Source organism: Anabrus simplex, chromosome 8 (genome assembly GCF_040414725.1).
Source record: "Anabrus simplex isolate iqAnaSimp1 chromosome 8, ASM4041472v1, whole genome shotgun sequence".
Lineage (NCBI taxonomy): Eukaryota > Metazoa > Arthropoda > Insecta > Orthoptera > Tettigoniidae > Anabrus > Anabrus simplex.
The window spans coordinates 15255645-15277984 of record NC_090272.1 but is presented as its reverse complement, the minus strand read 5'-3'; the positions used below and the strand labels follow the sequence as shown (position 1 = coordinate 15277984).

The window sequence follows — 22340 nt, the reverse complement described above, 5'->3', positions numbered from 1 at the left end:
TCGACATAGCATAAAATATAACTTCCAGCTGATTCACACAAACATACACACTTACTAACCATAACTAACCTAAAACATAGAATTGGCCTAGTATACATTAGCAATAACAAGAACACAATCATAATTATTTCCTAGTGCTTTCGCCTAACCGTCTAATCAAAGAATTTAATTCTGCAGGAGTGTTTAAGTGCATCTTCTTTCCATCGGCTGTGAGGACGATAATCGTGCCATTTTGCGTATAGGTGTTACGCATTCCAAATATATCACGTGCCTTGCGGAACATCTCCTTCCTTGTAGCTGTCAGAGATTCAGTAATAAGAACTTTAGTGCCTTTTAGCAGCCGCTTAGCGCGCCACACTCTATCTCGTTGCTGATATCTAAGAAATTTTATGATAATTGGCCTGTTTCCTGAAGTCACCACATCAGCAGTCGATCTCTGTTGTCGCCCTAATCTGTGACATCGATCAATGCACTCAATATTCAGGTCAATCTGCAGTTTATCTCTGATGGTATCCAAGGCCTTGCTGTACACATCTTCATCAGCATTCTCCTTAACACCATGCAACAGGAGACAATTGCGTCTGCTGTATTGGGCCGCTTCATCTGACAATGCTTCTTGTATCTCAAGACGCTGTTCAATTTCACTTATACTTCTCTTCAAATCGGATATTTCCGCTGAAATCGATTCTCGAAAGTCACGGAAGTCACTTTCAAGCACACGTAACAACTCTTTGGGATTAGTGGCATTGTTAGTAGTAGCAGTTAGAGCTTCCTCCAGGCGCCCTTGGAATTGAGACATACGTCTTTCAAATTCACTAATCTTCTCATTCACAGCTTTGAGGGTCATATTTGATGCACTAAAAATGAAATATATATATTTAATAAATCTAGTGGATCCCACTCACGGTAAATATGTGTGATATATTTTGATATTCGGTAGGCGAATTACGGAGCACTTTCACACACGTTTAACTACATACGCCATCTTTATACATTATTAAAATGAATAAATAACTGAACCTCGAACGTTCGATCAATCGGACGTTGGCGGTAAAGGGGTAAAGTTGTTCTTAATTATATCTAGAGTTTCTTTTGTGTGGATGGTAAAATACATATTGGTAACGTTGAATGAGTTCAAAGTGAAAGATGGTTTTAATTCAATGTTCTTAATAATTTTACAAAATTCTATTGAATTTCTGATTGTGGTTCCACTTTGGAAAGTATAGTGCTTTTTTAGAAAACTATTGATAAATTTAGAGGTTTTGTAGGTAGGTCTGCTTTTAAAGTTAATGATTGGTATTATAGGTGTGTCAGGTTTGTGTAAAGCTCTTGATATCGGTAGTCTTGGATTCATATTAATTAAGCTTGATACTTCATTATCATTAAATCATTCTAACTTCAGATTCAACTTCAACTACGGTTGTTCTCAAGAGTTTTCCTGATAATCATATGTTAGAAAATCTTTTATATTCTTAAGTTTATCTTCAAGACTCAAAAAGTATATACTTCTCCAACCTAAAACGAAGGCCCCTTACGCCGATTTTATTTATTAACGTCGACTTTGACTTGTTGGAAATTTTAACCCAACATCATCATAATGATCATATATATTTTAATTGTCCTGTCAAATTTTGTTAAATCTTTTAGCTCAAGATGCTTCATAATTGGAATGAAAAATGTTCTACTTAGTATCACATTTAGAGATTAAGCTGGATTATGTCATGTAAACAATAAACTAGCTACAAGAAATTGTACAAATATTGGAAGGTGGGAATCTCCTTGTAACATAACCTTAGTTGAAATGTAGGAACACGTGAAGTAATCCTGACTTTATGTCTGATCTAAGAGGATTGAATTAAGAAGGACAAGCCCACGTACATGGCGATCGTAGATTGAAAAAAGGCATTCAATAATGTTGATTGGGATCAGATACCGAGAACGAAGAATTATCTGCAATCTGTATAAAAATCAATCTGCAGTCATAAGAAAGTAGAGCTCTGAAAAAGAAGCAGCAATCCACAAAGGAGTGAGGCAAAGCTGCAGTTTGTCCCCCCTCTTTTTCAATATTAACATAGAACAGGCAGTAAAGGAAATCAAAGAGGAATTTGAAAAGGGAATCACAATCCAAGGAGAGGAAATCAAGACCTTGAGATTTGCCTACGATATTGTTATTTTATTTGAGACTGCAAAGATCTTGAGAAGCTGCTGAATGGTATGGACGAAGTCTTGGGTAAGGAGCACAAGATGAAAACAAATAAGTCCAAAAGAAAAGTACCGTAATGGAGTGCAGTCGAACGAAGGCAGGTGATGCAGGAAATATTAGATTGGGAAATGAAGTCTTAAAGGAAGTAGATGAATATTGTTACTTGGATAGTAAAATAACTAACAATGGCAGAAGTAAGGAGGACATAAAATGCAGACTAGCACAAGCAAGGAAGAGCTTTCTTAAAAAAAGAAATTTGCTCACTTCAAACATTGAAATAGGAATTAGAAAGATGTTTCTGAAAACTTTCATCTGGAGCGTGGCATTGAAGTCTGTATGGTCTGACACTGTGGTTAGCCAGTTTGAGTCCCATTCCAGTGGAGTGGATGAAAGGTATCATTATTCCCCTGTATAAAAAAGGAAGACAGGCAGAAATGCAGAATTTATAGGGGTATCAGTCTACTTTCTCACTGGAGATAACAGAAAGAAGAATCAGGAATATAGCTGAGCCGTTATTGGAGGAGGAGTGACATGGGTTCAGGAAGAACCACTGCACTACAGACCGGATATATGACATCAGAATCCTAACAGAGAAGCACTGGGAATGTAGTAAGAACTTAGTGTTGTTTTTAATAGACATCAAGAAGGCCTACTACAGTGTGCCTAGAGAGATAATATGAGAATGCCTCGAAGGTATAGGTGCGCCAAACTTCCTGATCAATAAAGGAAAGATGCTCTATCAAAAGTGCTTAAGCTGTGTCCAAGTAGGAGATGGAAGATCAGATTGGTTTGAAACCAAAAGAGGAGTCCAGCAGGGAAGTGCCTCGTCACTACTCCTGTTCATCACTGTTATGGATCGGATCACAGAGTGCATCAAAGAACATTGCAAAGAGCCTAACACTAATATTTACAGATGATATTCTGATCTGGGGAGAAAATGAAGCAGAAGTACAAGAGAAACTAAATCTTTTGAATGGCAAGTTTAAAGAATAACAGTAAAACAAAAAATGGTGAAATGACTACCAACAGGAAAGGCACAGATCCAAACATTTTCCTGGAGGGAACTCTGTTGCAGTCTGTTTCTAACTTCAAATACCTTGGAGGTATCATTTCAAAAGATAACACAGTAAACCAAGAAATACTTACTAAGATTCAAAAAGCTTCTCAATTTTATTTTCAAGTGAGAAACTACCGTATAATCTCGAATACCACCCGCCACCGAATAAGACCCGCACCCTTATTTTGAAAGAACAAAATTAAAAAAAAAAAAGTGAAGCCAAAATTGTTTACAATCTTTACTAACATGCAACAAATGATTAGAAAATACAAATAAAAGTAAACAAATACTTCCAGAGCTTTGTAAGGCATTCAATCTTGTTCTTAAGTCAACAGCCTTCGATCATCTACCGAGAAAACAAAAGACATGGATATCACCAAATCCTCAGATGGGAGAATTTGAAATAGATCATGTTGCCATTGCATGAAAAGCAACACAAGAGATCCAAAATGTTAAAGTCCTGAGAAGTGCTAACCTTGACTCAGACCACCATCTATCCAAGATCAAAATTAAGCTTCATCCAAGAAACACCAAAAGAGTTAAGATAAAGAAAACTAGCAAATTTGATACAGAAAAGCTGAAAACCAGCAAAGAATTCACTCAGAAACTTCAGTCTTTGGACACAGAAAATTCGGAACAACTGAAAAATGCCATTGTTGAAACGGCTGAGGAGACAGTATTGCTAAAGAAACCAAAGAAGCATCCGTGGTGGACTCAAGAATGTGATGAAGCCATAACACAAAGACAAACCGCTTGGCAAAGATGGAATTCCCAGAAGAATCCAGAAAGATATGAAGACTTTCTGGAGGCTAGGAAACATGCAGCGAAAGTGATCCGCCTAGTAAAGCGTGCATATGACAAAAACCAACTGACACAGATCGAGCAGGACTTCAATAAGAATAATACTAGGAATTTCTATAGAACCTTCAAACGCTACCTTACCAAGTACACCCCACCCAGTCTACATTTCCGAGATCACAATGGAAAAGTTGCCTACAATGACAAGGATAACTGCCAAATCTTGGCTAAATATTTTTAATCTCTCTTAACTGCGAAGAACCAGAATCAGAATTAACCTTTGAAGAATCCAGACATCCCAACCCAGACTCTTCTCCCCCCACAAACGAGGAAATCAAACAAATAATTACATCATTAAAGCACAACAAAGCACCTGGAGAAGATGTAATAATTGCTGAACTCTGGAAGTCTGCAGGTGAAAAGGCGATCGATAAACTGAGTAATAACACAGTAAAGGTTTCCACCTATTCAATACTAATATGTATTTACAATATTTTAAATTACATGGAACTACTTTCGACCCACCTAGGGGTCATCATCAGCCATATTAACGCATAAACAACTCTTCATACACCCCAGCATCAGTGGGTAGGGTCTGACACATCCCACTCTGAAGAGTCTAGTGTCAGACCTACGACGAAATGCTGGTTAATAGAGCAAATGCCTGAAAAGCCATACATCTAATTTTTGATCTGATTTTTTAAACAACTCTTGTCGAATCCTAAAACATGTTATTTTAACGGTAAGAATCTTATGGATTTATAATTTATAAAGTGAAGTGTGGTAATGAAATGAGAAATGTTAGTATGGTACAGGTGAGTAATTATTAATAATTATACGAGGAATATACATACTAAGAAGTTTGAAACAAAGTATAAATGGGGTGCTTAGTGTTGTAAAAATTATACACTCATGGATATCAGTAGTCCTCGTAATAAAGAATACAATGTAAAATGACACACATAAAAATATATACAAGTATGTACAAAGTCTGGAGAGTAAAACGTGATACTCTTTATATGCCGAGTCGGCTTGACACTGATCAGCTTAAGCAGAGAAATTAGGCATTTGGTGTATTAAAGCTGTGTTGACCGGCAGCATTGTTGATTGTTGGACTTGAAGTTATTTTTGAATTTCTGGTTAAGAAGAAGGTGGATACTGCGCGTGGAGATATTAATTCTCAGTTCTTAGCGGAAACCAAATTGAACCTGTTAAAATGGAGAAAAGCCAGTAAAAAACAAAGAGCACGGAGAGAGGAAAAGGTTACCATAAAGTGAAAGGACGCTTACCTCGCGCTGCGGTGTGAGTAGTTTAGCTGATGGTGTGCGACTGGTGGCGGGAAGAGAAATGTAGGCAGAGAGGAGGGCAGGCGTGTGCGGGTTAGGAGGGGGCTTAGGAAGAGTGGGTGTGGTTTGGCGGGGATGAGGGGGGGGAGGCTTAAGGCGGGGCTGAAGGGTGCGGGAGAAAGGGTAATTGTCTCGGAAAAGTACCTTTGATTAAACTTAGGATTGAGTTTTGGTTGGCTGCATTATTGTTTCTGAGGAAGGTGATAAATAGATCGAAGAGTATGTTGGGTTTCTCTGAGATTTCATTGAGATTGTGGCTGGCGTTGAAGTATTGGTCTAGGTGTATGAAGTAATTTTCCATTATGTTGAGTAAAGGGCCCTTGTTTGCTAATTCGAGGATGTCCATGTCCTGTTCGATATTGGTAAAATTATGGTTATAATCTTGCATGTGTTGGCCGATGGCTGAAAACCTGTTGTATTTTATTGCGTTAGTGTGCTCGTGGTATCTGATATTGAAGTTTCTTCCGGTTTGTCCAATGTAGGATTTTTCACAGGTGTTGCATTCGATCCTATAATCTCCTGATTTTAAAAAATTGCTGGTCTTGTTGATGTGTGAAGTATTGTGTAAAACGTTCGTGTTCTTATTGTTGGTTTTGAAGGCTATTTTAACGCCTTGTTTCTTGAAGATATTGGTTAACTTGTAGATATGATTGTTGAACGTGAAGGTGGAAAATGTTAGAGGTTTAGTTATTTCTTTTTTGAGGGTAGTTTTAGGGCGATGTTTGTGTTTATTGATTATCCTTTCTATAAAATGATTGCTGAAGCCATTGAATTTTGCCATTCCGCGGATTGTGTTAAGTTCGTTCTTTAGATCTCTCTTGGACATAGGTATGCTGAAGGCTTGGTGAACTAGGTTATTGTATGTGGCTTGTTTGTGGGACTGGGGGTGCACTGAATCTTGGCGAATGGTGGAGGCTGTTTGAGTAGGTTTTCTGAATATTTTATAACTGTAAGAATCTGAGTTTCTAGTGATAGTTAAATCTAGAAAGTTGATTTTTGATTTGATTTGGATTCTAGTGTGAATTTGATATGAGGATCAATATTGTTGAGTCTTAAGAGGGTGGTGGAGGCGTTAATTGATTTCTCATTCATGATTACGAAGACATCGTCAACATATCTGGCCCAAAAGAGAATGTTTCCAAATTCATTGTCAATTTTGGTGTATTCGAAGAAGTCCAGGTATATTTTTGCCATAGTCTTGTATCTCTAGTTTGCTTAAGTGACTTTTTTTGTTTAAATTGTTTTTAATTATCGGAATTAATTTTGATACTTGTATGCTTGGGTACATGTTTAAGATATCGAAAGAGTGGATAGAGTAATCGGGTTGCAAAATGAACTTGTTTAGTTTTTCTACTAGCTCTGATGTGTTTTTAATAGACTTCTTGGATAAAAATTGATAATTTTTTCTTAAGAAACAGTGGATGAATTGTGATACTTTGTATAAGGGGCCTGGTCTATAGTTGATAATTGGGCAGATGGGAACTCTAGCTTTGTGTATCTTGGGGAGAGCTTTAGCAGTAGGGAGTCCTGGGTTCATATGTATGAGTTTGGATTTTTCCTGTTAAGTAAATAAAAATGAAGTGTTTTTAAGAGTTTGTTTAAGTAGTGTTTGAATTTTTTGGGTGGGGTCTTTTTTGATTATGAAAAATGAGCTGTCTGTGAAAAAGTTTTTTGTTTTTTCAATATATACTTTCTTATCCATGATAACTGTTGCATTGCCTTTGTCAGCTTTGGTTATGATGAGTTCGTTGTCTTTAATTTTCTTTTTGAGGGCGTATATGCGCTTTTGTTCAGCTATTTTTTCTCTATTATTGAGGTTATTTGCGGGGTTGGTTAGATTGGAGAGGATATTGTTCAGTTTCCTTTTAACATCGGTTCTAACCTCATTTTGCGTATCTTCTGGCATTTTGCAAATGGCTAGCTCTGATTCTGTGATCATAGTAGCAGCTATGTTGAGGCTGTTCAAATTGGGCCAGTTGTGTTTCGGTCCTTTGGATAAAGTTGAGTGTTCAATTTCACTTAAGGGCGTGCTTGATAGATTTACGACATCTGGAGGAAACTGCGAACAATTGAACGTGTTTCTACTGGAGTTTCTAGTTTGATTGTTATGTAGTTGGGAGTTTTTTAGCCTGTTGAGTTTATTCTCCAAATTTGACTGTTTTCTGGCTAGTTCGTGGAATAATTTGTTCTCTACTTGTTGATAGAAAAGCGTCCATTGTGCGTTACAAAGTAATTTAGTCGCAGCGAGGTGAGCGTTATATAATTTCTGATTCAAGAAAGATTTCTTCCTGTACAAGAATTTAATTTCGTCTCTTAATTGAACTGAGAATAACATATGAATAATAACACAGTAAAGGTTTCCACTTATTCATTACTAATATGTATTTATAATATTTTAAATTACATGGAACTAGTTTCGACCCACCTAGGGGTCATCATCAGCCATATTAACGCATAAACAACTCTTGTCGAATCCTAAAACATGTTATTTTAACGGTAAGAATCTTATGGATTTATAATTTACAAATTGAAGTGTGGTAATGAAATGAGAAATGTTAGTATGGTACAGGTGAGTAATAATTAATAATACGGACCAACAACATGAAATTCATAACCCTTGAAAACTAACCGAGATCATTCGTGAGATCTGGGAAACAGAGAAGATCCCAAATGATTGGACAGCAGCCCTGATTCATCCCCTACATAAGAAAGGTGACAAAACAGATGTAAACAACTATCGCGGCATCTCCCTTCTCTCAGTAACACACAAAATTCTCTCCAAAGCCCTTCAAACTCAGGCAGAAGAGCAACTTGATTCACAGTTGGGTGAATACCAAGGAGGCTTTAGAAAAGGACGATCTTGTGCAGAGCAGATCATGAACCTTAAGTCTGTCCTGTCGTACCTAAAATCCAGGAATAAGAATTTTGTAGTTACTTCTGTTGACTTCCAAAAAGCCTACGACTCCATAGATCGACACACACTCCTCCACATTCTGAAGGAAATGGGCTTAGACAACAAAACGAGAGCTATCATTCAATAGACCTTAACCAGCACTACGTCCAGGGTGAAATTCAGGGGAGAAATTTCAAACATCTTCGAAATCAAGACTGGTGTTAGGCAAGGGAATGGACTATTACCGCTCCTCTTCAACTGCGCTCTGGAGAAAATAATTCGGAAATGGTGCAAGGAGATGTGCAAGGAAGAGGTTGAGAATGGCCTTAGAATAGGATATAAGAAAGATGATCTTATCATAGACTGCCTAGCTTTTGCAGATGACCTAGTGATCTTTTCTGATTCCCTAGATACTGCTGAAAAACAAATTAACCAACTGAGAATCCAAGCACCAAAAGCTGGCCTCCAAATCTCTTTCCAAAAAACAAAGTTTATAACCAACATAAAGCCAGCTCCCAGAGAGCTCATTGTGGAACAGGGAAAAATCAAGCAGGTGGAAAATTTTAAGTACTTAGGCGAGTGAATAGTACCTAACAACTCTGAGAAAGAAGCAATCATGTGCAGAATCAACAAGATAGAGGTGGCATATCAGCTGACTAGGAATGTCTACAACAAAAGATCAACGCCAAGCTTAGGCATTTATCATCATTTAGACTTTCACGGCCCGTGTAACTATTCATGAGTTATATTTTTGGGCTAATGCCGTGTTAATAATTATAAACACACTCAACGTTTCAAAAGGAACCTTGCCTTTCTTCATCCGGAGACAAAAGAGAAAAGAAATGATGTATTGATGGATGCTAGGAGAAAGCAACAAGGAAGCTTCAAATGGTGCCCAAAAATATAAAGGGGGCGCCATTTTAGCCCAATGCTAGAGACAATGAATAGTAACAGCAAAGCATTACTCTCTAATGGTTCTGATTATAGGTAGCCAGGATTCACTGAGGTTGTAATCTGTACTGCGGTTGAAATTATCTGGGTGTTTACGTATTTCAACCGCCTCCCTGAAAATTCCTAGGCGATATTGCTTTATACGGGCAAGAACATCCACTTCTTGGAACAAGACATCATGACCAGGTGTTAAGGCATGTTCAGCAACAGCTGATTTATCAGGTTGGTTGAGTCTGATACATCTGGTATGTTCTTTGATGCGAGTACACACCGTTCTCGAAGTCTGCCCAATATAAACCTTGCCACAAGTACAGGGAACTCTGTAGATACCAGGTTGTTGTAATTTAGGCAAATTATCTTTAGTTGGTCGCAGGAGTTGCCTAATCTTAACTGATGTTCCAAAAACAGTTCGTACATGGTACCTACGTAAGATTTTAGCAATGTATAATTTAATTATTTATAATAGTTTATTTAAATCCGCCTTGATCAATACACTCATTAAATGAAAGAAACACTATTTATTAAACCATACATGTTTCAGGAAATCTCAACCATTCCCTTCATCAGTGGTTAGATCAAAGAATAACACAATATGACACAATCTTTTGTTTTACAATTTGAAGGAGTATTATGTCCCAATACATCATATCAAAGAGTAAAGAGAACTTATGAAATATTATAAAAATGATCAATACATACAATTTTGGTTGAACTGAATGAGAATACTATATAAGATCCTAATCTTCAAGTTTTTCTTCTTTTTGTTCCTTAAATGATTATATGCTAGCCTAAACAGTGGGTTATCTTCTGTACTTTTCTCATTTAAACTTGATTCAGAATTACATTTTTGTGTAAGGTAAATGTCTAAATTTTTCAAAACATTCATCAGTGTTCCCTTTTTGGTCGAATGTAATAATTTCATGTCATTGGAAATGTCTGTAAATTTATGATTCATTTCAACCATATGTTCTCCCATTGCCGAATATCTTTTATGTTTGACCGCATTAACGTGTTCTTTGTACCTTATAGCCAAACTTCTTCCGGACTGTCCTATGTATCGTTGTTTACATGTTTGGCATGTTAATTTGTAAATTCCTGATTTATTAAATATATATTTATTCTCTATTTTATCTGAATTGAAAATTATCTTATTAGTATTATTATCCGTTTTGTATGTGACATTGATGTTCTTTTTCCTGAAAATTTTAGCAATACGATCCGTCGTGTTATGTATGTAAGGTAGGTAAGCAGTTCCTTTTACATCTTTTTTTCTTAACAGACGTCCGATTATGTGCCGATTTCAGAACACTTGATATCAAAGCTCTGCTGTAACCGTTGCTCTCAAAGGTGGTTCTCAAGGCGTTAATTTCCTCTTGTAGATCTGACGCTTCACAAATCCTCCTGGCCCTGGTAGTCAGAGTTGTAAGGATACCATGTTTCTGGGCAGGGTGATAGTGAGAATCTGCGTGGAGATATCTATTGGTGTGCGTAGGCTTACGATACACGCTGTGTCCTAAAGATCCATCCTCTTTCTTGGTGACAAGAACATCTAAAAATGGTATCTTGCCGTCAGATTCCATTTCCATGGTGAAACAAATGGAAGGGTGCTGGCGATTAAGGTGATCCAGAAAGTGACCAAGATTGTCTTCACCTTCTGTCCATACGACGAACGTATCATCCACAAATCACCACCAGATTTTCGGTTTGCAAGGTGCCGACGACAAAGCCTTCTCTTCGAAGTTTTCCATGAAGAAATTGGCCACAACAAGAGAGAGAGGACTTCCCATGGCCACACCATCTGTCTGTTCATAATGTTTCCCATTCCATAGAAAGTAGGAGGAGGCCATGAAGTGATAGAAAAGCCTTGCGATCTCTTCAGTAAAAATATCATTAATGAGAGACATAACACCATCAACCAGAGGTACTCTCGTAAACAGAGACACGACGTCGAGACTCACCAAGATATCGCCTGGATGAAGTGATATAGTTTTTAACTTCTCAATGAAGTGTGTGGAATCCGTAATATATGAAGGGGTGTTACCCAGGTGTGGTTGAAGAAGACTACCTAAATATTTCGAAAGGGCATATGTTGGGGAACCAATCGAACTGACAATAGGCCTAAGAGGAACACCCTCCTTATGTATTTTGGGAAGGCCATACAGTCTCGGAGGAATAGCATCCCCTGGAAGGAGACTCTTTGCTGTATTTTCTGGAACAGAAGATGGCTTGACCAATTTGACAGTCATATTTGAGTAGCGAGTTGTGGGATCACGACTGTTAATACTGTATATAGGATCAGCTAACAAGGACAAGATCTTGTTGTCATATTCATCTTTGTCCATCACCACCGTCGCGTTACCCTTGTCAGTGGGGAGAACGATTACATCAGAATTGTCCCTTAGATCTTTTAGCGCCCGGATTTCACTCATGAATAATTAGGCATTATTGTTTGGTTGTATGCCCGGAAGCACTGCACGCAGCAGAATGCCTTGCAATGAACAGAAAAGGTCTGATGGAGAAGCTAGAAACTAAAGAAAGGAAAACCCTGAGAAAGATTCTTGGACCAATCAAAGAAAATGGTGAGTACAGGAGACGACACAACAGCGATCTGTACCAGCATATGGACAGAATAACGGACACAATTCGGAAAAGGAGGATTAATTTTTATGGCCATATAGCACGCATGAGCACACAGAGACAGACCAATAGGATCTTTTCCTACTTTCTTAACAAGAAAACCAAGGGACCCTGGTTTATCGAAGTTGAAAAAGACCTTTATTTTACATAGTGCCAATAATTTACATAAAAACAGTACCGGTTTTGACCCGTAAATAGGTCAACTTCAGCTGTTAGAGAACTATTTAATAGCGACTGTACAGAATAAACAGTACTAAAATTAAAACTAAACAAGAATGCCATTAAATATACATGATACCACTATTCTAAAATTACTTAATATTAGCATATATACATATGGTACAGTTTTGGGGTTAAGGGTGTTATTTTCAAATATTACATATATTGAGGCTAGAATCTGATACAGTTCTTGGAGTTGAACGAATCTGATACAGTTCTTGGAGTTGAACAAGAATCACTGGTATTCAGATGTCAGGTTATCTGTGTTAAAGCCACTATTATGTCCAACGGTTTATGAGATCATTGAAGTGCATTGTTGTGCCGAAAATATTTGGGGGTGTCATGTTCCTTAGAATAAGAGGTTCAGGGACCAGTTCATGGACACATAGATTATATCCAGTCTATATCACTGCTGAAAAATAGGTGAGTGCCACTATTCTAAAAAATACTTAAAATATATACATATGGTACAGTTATGGGGTTGAAGGGTTTTACACTGGCCCCATGATTACCATATATTACAAAAGTTCCGTTTGCTGAGGTTGAAATTGGATACAATTCTTAGGGGGCTGTCACACAGGCTCGATCGAACGACTGCGATCAACCGACTAAGAAAACAAACCTACAGAGGGCAGTGGCACCAGTCACACAGCATCGATCGTCAGCGATCAACTACGAGCGATGAAGATCGACTGGTTTGTGAAAACAAACGTGTCCGTTTTTCAGTCGCAGTCGTTCGATGATGGCGGACGCAACATAGTCATCTGTTGATGAAATCGAAACATTAATTTGCTTAGTGTATGAAAACAAAGTGGTGTATAATCCTAGACTCCCTGGATATAGTAATAGGGAGACCGTGAATTTTGTATGGCATTCTATAGCGTCGAGAACTGGGACAAAAACTGGTAAGTAATTATTATATTTTTACGATTATCTTATGAATAGTGTTATCTTAGATTATTTATTGATAAAATATATTATACGGAATAGATTGCTAAAAAAAGTTATACTAGGAGAACTAGTAATTATCATTCTTGTAACTTAATTGAAGAAATGTTTGGAAAACATAAGCAGTGCTTTCCTAACCTCCATCTCGTACCGGTACCTAATGAAATGAATAGGCCTACCATTGTTCGCCTTAATGACAAATAAGTGTAGGCCTATGCCATAAGTAGGCCTAACATGTATATTTTCTTTGTCACAATATTCTGATTCATTGTTTCAGGAAAAAGTTGTGCCAAAACAAGGCAAATTCTGAAGGCTGGATATCGAACTTGGAGAGATAACATCCTCCCTCTCCTCCCAGGTTCTGCTGTACAGAAAACATAAAATGGGTCTACTTCAATGCTCTCAACTTTCTGGAACTCTTCATTGCTGGAAAAAGGTACAATTCTGTAATATTTATTTTTAAAAGTAGGCCTACACTACAGACCAGTGTTATAGTTGTGAAAGAGTGAGGGGAAGATTCAGTCTGTAGGCCATAAGTTCCACCCATCTGTTCATTAATTTATCAGATATAACTGAAAGTAATATAATATAATCCAACCTAACAATCATCTTACTAAAATAATTATTGAAAGTAACAATTTCTTAAGCAGAAGGCTTGTGTCCAGACTAAAATATAGCTCCAATTTAGAAGAATTGCATTAATATGTTGTTCATTTTTTTCAGTTCTGTAACAAACACATCTATGGAAGTGGCACCTGATGTGTGAGAGCCTTTTCACCAAGCTGAAATAGAGGAGGAGGAAGCAGAAATAATTTGTGTTGGAGGGGTCTTACTCCTACAGATCAGAAATTACTGAAGGGACTTCAACTTCCAGTCCAGTGGCTTCTGCTTCCACAAACAGCTCTGCCAGCAGTTAAAAATAAAAGATACAGAAATGTAAAAGTGACAGTGACAGTGATGTGTTAAGTGAATATTTAGAAAAGATACTGAAAACTGAAAAGAAAATGTGATCAGTGTTATTTTTAGTGTCTTTGTGATGACATGGAAAGAATGAGTGTACTAGATCGAAGGGTTTTCAAAGTTAAAATTCAGGAACTGTTGTATACAGTGTTAGATCAAGAAAGAATCAAATAAAATTTATGTTCTTGAGAAATGTTCTACTTTTTAAATTAAATCAGTTTTTTTTATACTTATCTATCAATATTTATTTGAATCCTCAGTGGGAAAGAACCTTAACTCCAATTTTTTTAAATTATTAGCATTATTACAACATCTTAATTTGTATATTTTATGTGGTAGAACATGTATGGTTTACAAGGAAAGGAGTATTTTGAAATACATGTAGTAGGTCCCTTCTGTGTGTATGTAGTAAGCAGTTGTACAGCACAGGTGGTCTGAAACCAGACCGGCGTATTGATAGTTCTGTCCAAGAGCTGACTTCCTTCTTTTGGTACCTATACTGTTGATCACAACTGCAAACTCATTGCATTAGGTATGTACAGCACAGGTGGTCTGAAACCAGACCAGTGTAAAGACATGAGTAGTTTTGTCCAGGAGCTAACTGTCTTCTTACAGAATACTGTTGAACACAACTGCAAGCTCATTGCATTGGGTTTACTGCATCTATATTCAATGTTGCCTACTATACTGCCATCCTGGAAGAATACACATCCTAAATACCTATTTGAAATTATCTACCTGTTCCAATTTTGTATTCTCAACCTGACATTCAGTTCTACTACTCTTCCCTACTGCCATCACTTTAGAATTGAAACGACTAATTTTCATGTCATATTCATTGCATCCTTTTTGAAGTTGCAAGATATTAGATTGCACAGTTTCAATAGACCAAGTCGTTTGCATAGGACAAAATTCTTACTAGAGTTATACCTGACAGAATCCCTCCCTGCCACCTTATACCTTTGTAACTTAGGTAGCCTTTATCTCCTCATTCCAAGTACTCTCCTGCCATTGGTACCTGTCTGCACCAGCAATCGCTACTTTCATGTCTGTTACCGTACTTATAATTTATTAATAACATATAGGCCTACAGGGGGCATCAAGGTAGACCGATTATTTTATTTCTTGTGCTGTAGATCCATATAAACAATGAAAAACAAAGATGAAAACTTCATTTGTAACTATTTTGACAGGTGTTTCTACCAAAGTTTTGTAGATTTTAATCTACAACATTTAAAAAACTGTATTTTGTGGGATGTGATATTAAGGGGATATGATGGCAGAACATGTACATATTTATAAAAAGTATATCCATATGACAGTTACATGCTTGTAATAAAAGGTTGAGTAGATTAATTACCCTGTAAGTCAATCCAAGATCTTAAAAGACCCATACACCCTACTCTGTCAAACATTAATTTATATAATTGGTATTTACAAACAGTTTTGACAGGCAATGTAAGATATAGCAAAATTAAATCATTTACCACCTGAGCAACAGGCCTAAATAACATTTTACTGTAGATGGCAATAGTATTTAGTTGTTAGAAAGGCACACTCTTCACTTCTAAAAATAGAAGGCAAGGTGCTTGTTATTAGCACCTATTATTTTTTGCAGTGTTTGGTTCTCATTTTGGGTTAAATTGTAGGCAAAGTTTTCATTTTCCTTGAACTGATTCATAAGGAAAGTATTTCAGGATGGATAGATAGGCTTGGTAGCGTTCATATCAGTAAAGAAGTTACATATGAACAATACACAGAAAGGCAAAATCAACATTGAGGTAAGAAAGAGAGTCCTACCAGACCTTTGCGGAAAATGTTGTTACTCTGTACCAAGGAGTTTACCAGTAACTTGGATGGAAGTGCAGGATTTATATTAATTGGTTTATTATTGTCAAGTGAGCAATTAGAGCAGCTTGCCAGTGCGAAGTTTGGGGGGACAGTACTTTATGCTTAGTGATGAGGGTAATAAACAAGACCTTGTGTGTAATTTACATGTAGTTGTGACAAGTATCAGTCTATTACACTGCCAACTTATATTCCAGAAGCTTTTCCTATAGTTATTAAGCTAGTGTAGAGCACTAGCCTCACCTGAACTCCTCAAGAAATGTACACATATGTGAATACACAGAACCCCAAAGAGAATTTACTTTGGAAGAGATGTCCATAGACAACCTTTCTTCACAGCCATTTGGTAAAATTAGCTGCTGTAGTCTTCAATGATATAAATTAAGACAGGATTGTCATTCTTGCAAAGTTTGGATATGGACCTGGATTCTTTGCACAAAACACAGTAGGCCTACAGAAATTCAGCAACATGCTTGTCATGAAAGCAATATGATACTATTCTGAACATGGCACAATAACAAAGAAAAGGAGAGGCAACAAGAGATTTGCAGAGGATCATGAGGGAGAGAAACAGTGTAAGGAACTCCAATACTTTTATCATTTTCACAATATTCAGAGCATATGTGCATTTTTTTTTCTTTCAAAATTATTTACAGGATTGTAATGAAACTTGACACATTATTTCTACATTAGGTAATGTAAATTTTGACTGGAAGCATTTCTTGATATGTCTATTGTTTTGGTAGGTGGGATCTCACCAAGTGGTATGGAAAAAAAAAAGCTGTTAACCTCCATCTAATAAACACCTCAAAATATCATTTGAAAAGACAGTAATTATGCTCCAAGATCCAGCATCATTAAAACAAATAAGCATAAATGGTATTAGTCTTATATTTGAAGTACAATGAGCCACTGTTGTGAGGCTTTTGTTAGAACTTTGACCCTGTCAAGAATTCTGGCTGTAGTGCTCTATGAATGGCATCACATATAATAGGAACAAATCCACTGATATATTGTGAGCAATCCTAAATCTGTATGAGTCACCAATGTCCAGAAACCTGTAGGCCTAAATAAATATATTTCCACTGGTCATTGTAGCACCTTCAAATTATGAATTCAAATTGATGTAGGCTACATAACCGTTTTCAGTCCTTTTTTATCAATACTTTATTAGAATCCTACAGAATGCAAAGAAATGTACCTGCCACTAATCCTTTATTTGATCTTATTTTGCCACGGACATACAGTAGTTGTTTCGGAGGTGAACATCACTTCTGACTTTAAACCTAAAAAAATCGTTGTGAATATTGAATTTAATGATAGTGTCAGCCTTTCCTCAGAACTTATACTTTTCCTGTAATTTGTTTGCCTGATATTTATTAGTGACTACATTTTTTCCTCTAATTCCTTATACCGTAATTATTGATAACATTCGGTACTAGTTCCTGAATTTTTCTTCGTCATTCCACAACGAAGGCACACTTTGGTGGAATTCTCCATGGCTCTTTACCTTGTCCACTGCGATCGTCTGGTTCTTTCCTTTCTCTTAATATATTCATAGGTTAGAATCATATTTCCACCAGAATTATCGCTTTCACAACACATTCTTTTTCTCCCGTGAATATGAATACGTCTGTAGCCTGTACGGTACTGGGCGGGAATATCAGCTGTTTCCGTGCAGTCGATCCCTCTCGATCGATGAGCAGTGTGACAAGGTAAATGAATTTAGTCGTTAGTACTCGATGCCAGTTGGTCGCTCTTGATCGTTCGATGCCCTGTGTGACAGCGGGCTTAGGATTTATGGAGAATCATTGACATACTGGTGTCAGGCTCAGATATCCAATGTTAAATGCCAGTACCATGTCCAACGGTTATTCAAGGTGCATTGTTGGGCCGCAAATATGCGGGGACGTCGTATTCATTAGAATGAGAGGTTTAATAACCTGTTTACAGGTACATAGCTCTTACTCAGTCTATATCAATGATAAAAAACAAGCTAGTTTATATTAGACTTCCTTATTGAGGTTTACGTTGCTGTGCGTGACATATTGAAATCAGTGAAAGCTAGTTGTGGGTGCTCCTCTCTTCATACTTGCGTTCCCTCATGTAATTTTAGAAAATGTGTGAGCTGGATAATTCCTTGAGCATGGTTAGGAGTGTGTTGCACATTGTTGCGTATTTTTCAGCAGTTATATAGACTGGATATAAGCTATGTGTCCGTGAACTGGTCCCTGAACCTCTTATTCTAAGGAACACGACACCCCCGAATATTTTTGCCACAACAATGCACTTTAACACAGATAACCTGACATCTGAATAACAGTGATTCTTGATCAACTCCAAGAACTGTATCCAATTCCAGCCTCAATATATGTAATATTTGAAAATAACACCCTTAACCCCAAAACTTTTTTTTTTGCTAGTTGCTTTACGTCGCACCGACACAGATAGGTCTTATGGCGACGATAGGACAGGGAAGGACTAGGATTGGGAAGGAAGCGGCCGTGGCCTTAATGAAGGAACAGCCACAGCATTTGCCTGGTGTGAATATGGGAAACCACGGAAAACCATTTTCAGGACTGCCGACAGTGCCCAAAACTGTACCATATGTATATATGCTAATATTAAGTAATTTTAGAATAGTGGTATCATGTTTATTTAATGGCATTCTTGTTTAGTTTTAATTTTAGTACTGTTTATTCTGTACAGTCGCTATTAAATAGTTCTTTAACAGCTGAAGATGACCTATTTACGGGTCGAAACCGGTACTGTTTTTATGTAAATTATTGACACTATGTAAAATAAAGTATTGATTAGGTGGAGAACTCATCCTTCATACTTGTACTTGAACTATCAATACGGACCATGAAACTAATAGTAGATTATAGTATTGAAAAAGACTTTCAAGAAATAGGAATCACACTCGAAGACATCCAGAAACGTGCTCCTCTCCAGAAAAAGCTCCAGGGATACAAGAGGTTCCAAGAAAGGCCAAAGTTGAAAACAGGCAAGAAGTGGACTGATGAAAGAAAGGAGGCTCACAGAACAAGAATGCGTGAGTATTGGGGAAGAATTAAAGCTCAAGGATGCAAACAGTTGAAATAACGTGGTCCACAGCAGGCCAAAAAGAAGAAAAAGAAGAAATACTTCCTGAATGATATCCAACGAGTTCATTCATCATCAGTACCAACTTTGGAACTTTCATCACCATCACCTTCCCACAAAATGTCGTCATCGCTGCCATCCATAGCATTAGAAATGCTACATTTCCTGAAGCTCTTCCATATGAGGTCTCCAGGGATACGATTCCATGCCGTCAAAATCCATGAACACAGCAGCTGAACTTCCGGGCACTGAATGCGACCAGTTGGTGTCGGTGTGTGCTTATCAGCCGCCATCCATTCTGCATAGAGCGGTTTCAAGGCTGCTTTAAATGGACGGTTCATGCAGACATCCAGCAGTTGTAGCATAGACGTCATCCCGCCCGGAATGACTGCTAGGTCGGTTTTCCCATCTTCGATATTTTTCTTCACAGCGTCTGTTGTGTGGCCGCAGTAACTCTCGAGAACAAGAAAGCTCTTTTGTCCCAATAACGCACCAGGGCGACGTTGCCAAACACACTTTATCCAGTCTTCCACAAGTGAACTGTCCATCTGAAATCTGACGATAACACCAGCGGGTAGATTTTTAGGAAGCGTCTTTCGCTTGAGAACAATGTATGGCGGCAATTTGGTTCCGTCGGCGAGAATATACAACATTACTGTACAACGTTGTTTTTTTATTACGACCTGTTCTAATGATAACACTTTTCGTACCCTTAATATTCACAGTCCTGTCCACTGGCATTTCAAAGAAGACTGGCGTCTGATCTGCATTGCCAATTTGGGAACTCAAATATGCATCTTCCTTCTGCAACCGAATTATGTGACGCTGAAACAACAATAACTTCTCATTGCAGGCACCAGGAAGACACTGTGAAATTGAGGTACGCCTTCGTATGCTCAACCCATTTCTTTTATAAAAATTACAAACCCATCCTCGGCTTGCCTTAAACTCTTCCGATGAAAGTTCCTTTGCGATCTCTAATGCCTTTAGCTGACATATTTCGGTTGACACACCATATCCCATTTCCCGCCTTACTATCACATATTTACAAAGTTTTTTCTTCTTCAATTTCTGGAAACTGTACACTCAGTCCACGAAAAGCTCTATGATCACCACTACATGTTATTAGCACATCTTTCTCCTTTCTCCAATCGCGAATACATGACTCGTCAATATCGTATTTTCTACCGAAGGCACGATTTCTGATGATTTCGGCTTCCCGAACTACTTTCAGTTTCTCACTCGCAGTAAAAGATCGCAAACGCTTTGTGGAATTGATGTTGATACTCCGCGAACGTGCGTGAGACTGACGTCAAGCGCGGAAGTAGCGTATACTGAGAGCGGAGAGAGCATTGTTGCCAAGCCGCGCTGGCGGTGATGCCCGATTTACACCCATTCGGAAAGATAAATTTCCAAAAATTTTAAATAAGACATGCACCCAATTTCAGAAGCGACATTTTCGAAAAAACAGTGCGGTTGGTACTCGAGATTATACAGTACTCTTGGATGATAAAATACCCCAGAAAGCAAAACTGACCATGTTTTATCTTCATTCCAATTCTCACAATATGGACTCAAAACATGTACCCTACATAACAAGGCAACAGAAATGAAATTCATCAGAACAATGAACCAAAAGACCAGGAAGCAAACAGGAAGGAGGCAATACAGAGCTTTTAGGAAGGCGAAGGCTATAATGGTTTGGACATGTTATGAGGATGGACGGAATGAGACCAGCACGGAATTACTTTGACCAAAAAACGAAAAGAGAGAGGCCATTTGGGAGGCCAAGTAATAGATGGATAGAAACAGTGAAATAGGAGGCCAGCAAGGACAGCGTAGAGGAACAGAAACTATACTTCGACAGCAAGAAGTGGTGAAGGCATGTACACCACACCCGAGAAACTGGAGCTGGAAAATGATGATGAGAATGTTGGCTGGCAGAGGAGGGAAGGTGGTGGTATACAATTTATAATCGCTAGATTGGCATGCCAAAAGCCTGGACTTAATTCCAAAACTCTCCATAGTGCTCATATGCTACTAAGACTGCTGATGGGAATTCGCCCGTCGGATGGGGACGTAAAGCTATGAGCAGATCCCTTGGTGTTATTTGGCAGGAGTAAGCTATGTGCCAACACCGGGTTTCACCCTCTCCGTATATCATCATCATGATTGTACCCCATCCAGACACACGTCGCCTATAGGTGTCAAATAGGATGACCTTCACCAGGCGAACTGAAGATGACCTCGGACACTCCCGGAGCTAAAAGCCATAAGATAAATAACAAGCACAATCGTCTTCAACACCTGAGACAATCTTATGTGTATTTTGAAACATTTAATTTTTTAATAGGTCCACTGAAGATGAAACAGTTTCTAAAAGTTGCTTCTGGACTAAATGATTTTGATAAAGTGTGCTGAATGGAATGGAAAATTCTAAGTTCCCATGGAGGGAATTAGATTCTTTTCCACCAATAGAGCATATCTTATTTTTGATATGATATGCTCTATTGGTGGAAAAGAATCTAATTCCCTCCATGGGAACTTAGAATTTTCCATTTGGAATTGCCAGGCGGGCATTAATTCCATTGTGGAGTTTTATCTCCCGTATGCAGTTATCAGACTGTGCTTCATAAATAAGCTTCTGATAAGTTCACCTGCATACACCCCAGCGTCAGTGGGTAGGGTCTGACACATCCCACTCTGAAGAGTCTAGTGTCAGACCTAAGACGAAGCGCTGGTTAATAGAGCAAATGCCGGAAAAGCCATCCACCTAATTTTTGATCTGATTAAAGTGTGCTGATACAGATTGTGTTTTCATTTCATAAATTGTATCAAAGACATCAGCACTGTTAAGAAATGGCTTAAATGTTTTACGATGATTTTGGCTTGTAATTAGATATTACGAAATTTAAATTAAATTTAATCAAAAGGATGAAACAGAAGTGACAGAATGTCCCATAATACAATGCACAACACAATAAGTTATAACAAAAATTACACACGAGAAATTAATAGAATAAGGATAAAGAAGAAGTAACAAGATGTAAGTATCTTCTAGTATGTCGACTTAACACCTCTTTCAGAGTAGAGTTACAATATCTCAACTGATACTTGAATTACTTACCATACCCAAGAACTGAATTAGTTTTAATTCCTTGCCTGGAATGAAGTCTTCTCTAAGTTAGAAAAATGATTCAATAATCACAAGAGCAACAAATAAAGAGAAAATACTGGCAACCTCTCTTGAATGCTGTTCAGTTGTGAAATACTCACTTGGGAGGGTTTACTGTATGATTTACTAGGTACTGGCCCAGACATCCAGCCTCTAATGCCGAGCGTCAAGCAGCTCCCTAAGGTGACCAATGGTGTCGG

At 37.8% G+C, this 22340-nt stretch overlaps 1 protein-coding gene and 1 long non-coding RNA gene across 2 annotated transcripts in view; one reads left to right on the top strand and one right to left on the bottom strand.

The window, feature by feature from the left end:
* The window catches only part of pps (protein partner of snf), a 709730-nt gene that overhangs the window by 337037 nt on the left and 350353 nt on the right, over nt 1-22340 (bottom strand). The gene's annotated exons all lie outside the window — the stretch shown is intronic.
* On the top strand, nt 12663-13997 carry LOC137501831 (uncharacterized). The gene is made up of 3 exons (XR_011018631.1): nt 12663-13009; nt 13330-13488; nt 13776-13997. It is a non-coding gene; the product is annotated as an uncharacterized lncRNA (long non-coding RNA).